At 48.4% G+C, this 6000-nt stretch overlaps 1 protein-coding gene across 3 annotated transcripts in view; it reads right to left on the bottom strand.

Annotated features, from left to right (window-relative positions):
• SMAD1 (SMAD family member 1) overlaps positions 1-3647 on the bottom strand; it is a 74396-nt gene extending 70749 nt beyond the window's left edge. The window contains exon 1 of one of the 3 annotated variants that reach the window (XM_079772259.1): positions 3361-3647. The gene's annotated coding sequence lies outside the window, so the exon portion shown is untranslated. Of the gene's footprint in view, positions 1-2112; positions 2427-2519; positions 3335-3360 lie in introns of those variants that run through there. The other 2 variants (XM_079772262.1, XM_079772260.1) reach the window with 2 other exon arrangements.
• Positions 3648-6000: the final 2353 nt, after the last annotated feature.

Consider the following 6000-nt stretch of genomic DNA (forward strand, 5'->3'; position numbering starts at 1 on the left):
CCAAACAAGTAGCAAAAACTGACATGTCCCTTTCTCTTTTTGACCCCACAAACTCATCAGTAGACGTGACAAGCACAGAAGTAACTGAAAGATGAGTAGAGGAGAGGGAAGAGAAGTAAAATCCCAGACCAGCACTGTCCAATGGGACCTTCTGCCAGGATGGAAATGTTCTATATAGGTATCCAATATGGTAGCCACTGGCCACATGGGGCTATTGAGCACTTGAAATAAAGTGCTACTGAGAAGATAAATATTTACTTTTACTTAATTTTAATTAATTTCAATTTAAATACCCACATGTGGCTAAGGCTACCTTATTGGGCAGCACAGACCTAGATGACCCGTAAACTGAATAAGGACTGCCAAAAATCTAAGAGAAAAAAAATAGGGTCTTTTCCTGATCTGTTCATATGTTCAATTCAAATATCTTTTGTTTTCAGTGGAGACCTAGTCACTATGACTAGTTAAAGAAATAACATGTCAGCTGATACGTCAATACAGAGCAACTCAGTAAGTATGTGGTCCTCTGATATTTTAGAAGGTCCCCAAGGCCAAGTTAAATTCAAGCACACATGAAGCATGATTCAGGAAGAGGGATCAGAGCTGCCAAGGTCCTCACATCAGCACCTCCAAGGCATCTGCTTCTCCACTGGCAAACGAAAAGCTACGTACACGATGCAGACTGAACACCCCTGCATTCGTCTTCAATTGCTTCAGAAAGTCAGAGCTCTGTAAGCCTTCCCCTCTTTCAAAAACACCAGCATTCCTGGCTGGCTCAGCCTTTCCACTATAAACAAAAATCCATGTACCACCCGTATCTGAAGCATAACACCAGACTCCTGCTTAGCTGCCCCTGTAATATGGTTTAATTATGATGACTGAACTAATAGGCTGACATCATAGACTTTTACAGGCTGACCCCATGTCATCCTGATGTATCATTTTGCACCAGTTCAGTGCTGTAAATCAATTTAAGATCTCAAGCAGGTTGAAAAGGCTGGTAATGATGCTTTCTCTGCTGCCTCTGGGGACTCTACATTATACACAACTTACATTATTTATAAAGCCTCAATGATGCCTCCATTAGCCTTGTAAGACTACACAAATGAGATCTTTTATACACACACACACACACACACAACTTGGCCCTGATTATGTAGGCGACTGCAGCTTAAATATACTGGTCTAATTACATTCAAGTTCATTCTTTCCCCAACCTAACCAAGTTATTTTTATCTTTAACCCAGAATTACTAGAAATCAAAATTACAACCTGGAATTTACTTTTTAACTATGAAGTGTATTTGGGGAAAATGAGGCTTACTTCTTTCCTAATGCTTTACTGAACTTAGCAGAACAAAATTAAGTTTCAAGAGGTGTTAAGAGGTTAACATTTTTAATTGCCTAAAACTGTCATTTCTCTAATGCAAAAGGTCATCAGTTCTTCAAGGGTATAAAACCAAAGGATACTGCAAAAAAAAAAGAAAAGTGGATTTGGTTACATACCTATGGTTGGAGGGGTCAAAACTAAAGCAAGGACAAATCCCCACCTTCAGGAGAAACTCGATCTAGCGTGGATCCCCTAGGCTCTGGCATCACCCACCTCTAGAAGAAAATCATCTCTCTCGACCCTGGTTACAGTTTCCCAAGAATTGGCAATATTACACAAACGTACACCACCTGCACGGTAATATCAAATAACTGCAAATGGGAACGAGGGAGGGCGCGGGGAGGGCAAACACTTAAATCAGGACAACATATTTAGGCCTGGCACCTCCATGGCAGGAGCACCGATGCACAATATTGACGGAATACTAACTGAAAATGCTGGGGCAGGGAGCACCGCTTCCGCCTCGATGCTTTCCCAACGGTGGTTGCACTGCAGCTCACCCACCTCCAATAAAACGCCAAGTGGTAATTAGCAGCAAGGTGAAAAATCAACCCGGGCGGAGAACAGTTTTCTCCTTGTGTTACCGAACGCGGGAGGCATGTTATCCACGACACAAGCAGGCAGCCAAGAGCGAGAAATGTTCTGAAATAAAGGCATGCTGCCATTTGTCCGCAACAGGAAAGACACACAGAAACCGTGCAACTTCTGAACCATTCCACCTACTTTGAAAGTTCCGATCCAACGCAAAGACTGGTGGCCACCGCACTCACGAAAAACGATGCTTTCTCGGGAGACGGTTCCGAGACGCGCCCCGTTTCCAGGAGGGAAGCGCCTTCCCGGCCGTCTCGCGCAGGGTATTTAAAAAACCGTCTGCGCCTCCAAATAAACAAAAGCCGCAGCTACTGCAGCTGTGAGATCCGGCAGGCATCGGTCCCTCCTCCCTTCCTAAGGACATCAAGGAAACGCTCTCCCTTTAAGCCTTCATATTTATGAAGCAACTAGAAAAACAAGCCTACATCTCTCTGCGTCTCACCCCCACCACCCCCACCTTCTACAAGAAACCACCCCGAGAAACCCCCCCCAAAGCCAGGGAACGGAGTAAAGGAGCAGTGGTTCGACAGCGAACTCACAAATACACTTGCAGTGAGGCAATCGAATCCGGTCAAGGGAAAGGAATGAGACGACACTTGGAGGCGCACGGGGTGTAGGCGGAAGAGAAAAAAAAAAAGAAAAATTACGCGCCGCCGCCGCCAAACCTTTGAATACATTAGAGGGAATTTCGGAACGAACTTTCCTTGACCTCGACCCCCAAAAGGCTCGTTAGGGCAGAGGAGGGGACCGATCTGGGACGCCGAGGGACCCAGGGCACCGGTGCCCCCCCCCCCCCCTGCCCCCTCGGGCGAGACCGGCTCCGAGCGCGTAAAGGGCAGCGCCGGCGGCCGCCCTCCAGCTCCCAAAAGGGTGGCCCGAGCCGGCGCGGGACACAATGGGCCGGCGGGCCGCGCGGACGGGCCTCGGCCGGGCTGCAGAAAGGGAAAGAGAAACGGGGAGCGGGCGGAGGGGAAGGGTGGCCGGGAGGTCCCGCCGCGAGCAGGGCCAGGGGCGAGGCTGTGGCCGTGGATCGCGGCTTCCCCACCACAGACCCAACAAAGACGCGAAGGGAATCCTAGCTGAGCCCTGCCGGCTGGTTGGGGCGAACGGAGGAGAAGGTGGCAGGTTCGCTCCTCCGAGCGGCCCGGAGGCGCCATCACGGTGGGAGGGGAGGGGGGGGGGGGTATCCCGATCCGCCCCACGCGGGGAAAAGCCCCCTCCCCGCCGCGGCCCGCACCCGGCCCCGGGGACAGCGGGAGCCCTGCGGGCCCGCGCCCGCCCCAGTGGAGGCGGCGGCGGCACTGGAGGTCCAGGGCGCTGAAGGGAGAGGGCGGAGACGCGACGGAGGAGAAAGTTGGGTTCGGGTCTGTTTCGTTTTACCGGGTTGGCGGCGCGCCCGTCCTCGCGGGCGCACGAGTGGCCGAGCGAGCGGGGTCCCAGGGCCCCGGTCCGGGCGGCCGGGTGCTGCCCCGCGCTGAGCTCGCCGGGTCCCTCCCCGCGCCTCGGCCCGGGCTGAGCCGCACGGCTTCTCCTTCCTCCTCCCGCCTGCCCGCTCGCTCCCGGAGCCTGGATTGATCTGGTCGCGCTGGCGTCAGGGAGTCGGAGCCGCCCAGCCTCCACTCCTCGGCTGCCAATACCCTGCGCACTCGCCCGCCCGCCCGCTCGCTTGCTCACACGCGCACCCGCGCGCCGCCGCCACCGCGCGACCAGGGATCCTCTCCAAATTCTTGGCCGCGCCGGCCCGAGCGCGGACCGCGGGGGGGGCGGCCCCCGCCCCATGGAGTCAAAGGATTAAAAACTGCGGTGCGTTCTGACTTCCCTCCCGCTGCCTCCTGTAGTCCCCGCGAGCGGACCTGGCGCATTCTCTGCCAGTGAAGTTCTTTGTCAGTGTTTATTTTCTGAAATGCTCATCCACAGGTCCACCGCGCCCAGCGGAACCTACTGTAAACGTGAAGCGCATGTATGGCAATTCGCTTTCCAGAGTCGCCTTTTTCTGTCTCGTTTTCATTGCCCTCACCTATTCCCCAATGACTTGCAAGTCCCAGAAGTTGCACATATCCAGAACTGGACAGCCTAGTAATTATTGCATGTGCTTATACCGAACCCTGAATCAATACATTTGTTCTGTGCCATTTCGGGGGGGATCTAATGATTCCAGTAGGTAATCTCGTTGCTCCAATTAATGACAGATGCCACAACAGCACTCTAAATTTTGATCCGATTTCTACAGTCTTTTCGATGATACTCTCCTCCCCGTTAAAAACAAACTAACTCTCATCTACCTGATCAGCATAGACACTGAAAATACCTTTTTGTTAAGACTTGATTTCTCTCTTGGCCAGCTCTCTGGAAGCTGGCACGAAACCTTGGATAGTTACCATAATGTTGAGTTATGTTTAGAGACGAAGTATTATTCTGAGGAATAAATTTTACATGAACCACAAGAATCATTACCACGCAAACAAAGAAAATATCAGACATCTGCAAATAAATGGTACTCTCCAGTTGTTCATATATGTTTCCATATCCACATTACATTTGAAATTCTTATTTATTGGCTACTTTATTATTTCTGCTTTCCATGTTTAATTATCGAAAGAAAATGCAACAAATCCCATAAAACACAAATACTGTTTATAAATTATAGATCAGAACATTTCTGCTAATTCCTTCGTTAAACTATTTGAGCGCTCACTAGTCAACTCTTAGGCCTCATCTTATTTTTCCTAAAAGCAGCATTTAACACAGTTCATGCTGCTCCTTCCAACAACAGCTGGAGTGAACCTTGTTAAATGCCACTTAGATCAGGTCACGCCTCTGCTCAAAACACTCCCTTGATAAACAGAAGGTGCTATCTCCATGCAATGGAACACTATTCAGTCATAAAAAAGAATGAAGTACTGACACACGCTACCTGTATGAACCTTAAAAAGGTTATGCGAAGTGAAAGATGCCAGAAATTGTATGTTTTCACTTGCTACATATACAAAATCCAGAACAGGCAAGTCTATAGAGACAAAAAGAATGGTGGTTGCCTGTGTTTGGGAGAATGGGGGAAGTTAGGTGGTGATAGCGAAAGGCTATGGGGTTTCTTTTTGGGGGTAACAAAAATGTTCTAAAACTAGTTTGTGATGATGGTTGCATAATCCTGTGGATATACTGAAAACGATTGAATCATACACTTTACATGGGTGAATTATACGGTATGTGAATTTTAGTTCAATAAAGCTATTTTTTAAAAAGGCATGCCAGGGGGGCATGCGTGTGGGGGGGTTTGGGAAGGGAACGGGGGGAGGGGGTTGATGACAAATATGTGATACCTTAATCAATAAAGTAATTAAAAAAATAAAAAAATAAAGGTAAAACCAAATGAAAAAAATAATAATAATAAAATAAATAAAAAGGCATGCCAGCTTGGCCAGCATGGCTCAGTGGTTGAGCGTCTACCTATGAACCAGGAGGTCACGGTTCAATTCCCAGTCAGGGCATAAGCCCAGGATTCGGGTTGGATCCCCAGTGTGTGGGGCGTGCAGGAGGCAGATGATCAATGATTCTCATCATTGATGTTTCTATCTCTCCCTCTCCTTTCCTCTCTGAAATCAATAAAAATATTTTTAAAAAAGAAAGAAAGAAAAGTGGTTAGGAGGGATGTCATGTCAATAAGGCATGACATCTAAATGCACTGTATGATCCTTGAGTGGATCATGAATTGAGGGGGGGGGGACTATAAAATGACATTATAAAACTGTTAATTTTTAAACCAATAGATGATCTTTTTTAGTGCAATCCTGGTAACACTCCAAATGCTATAAAATTTGATCTTGCCCCTTGTGCAAGTTATTTCTTTTTTTTAATAAGTATATTTTTATTGATTTCAGAGAGGAAAGGAGAGGTCGAGAGAGACAGAAACATCAATGATGATAGAGAATCATTGATCATCTGCCTCCTGCATGCCCCACGCTGGGGATCGAGCCTGCAACCTGGGCATGTGCCCTGAATGGGAATTGAACCGTGACCTCC

The sequence above is a fragment of the Cnephaeus nilssonii genome (genome assembly GCF_951640355.1).
Source record: "Cnephaeus nilssonii genome assembly, chromosome: 5".
Classification (NCBI taxonomy): domain Eukaryota; kingdom Metazoa; phylum Chordata; class Mammalia; order Chiroptera; family Vespertilionidae; genus Cnephaeus; species Cnephaeus nilssonii.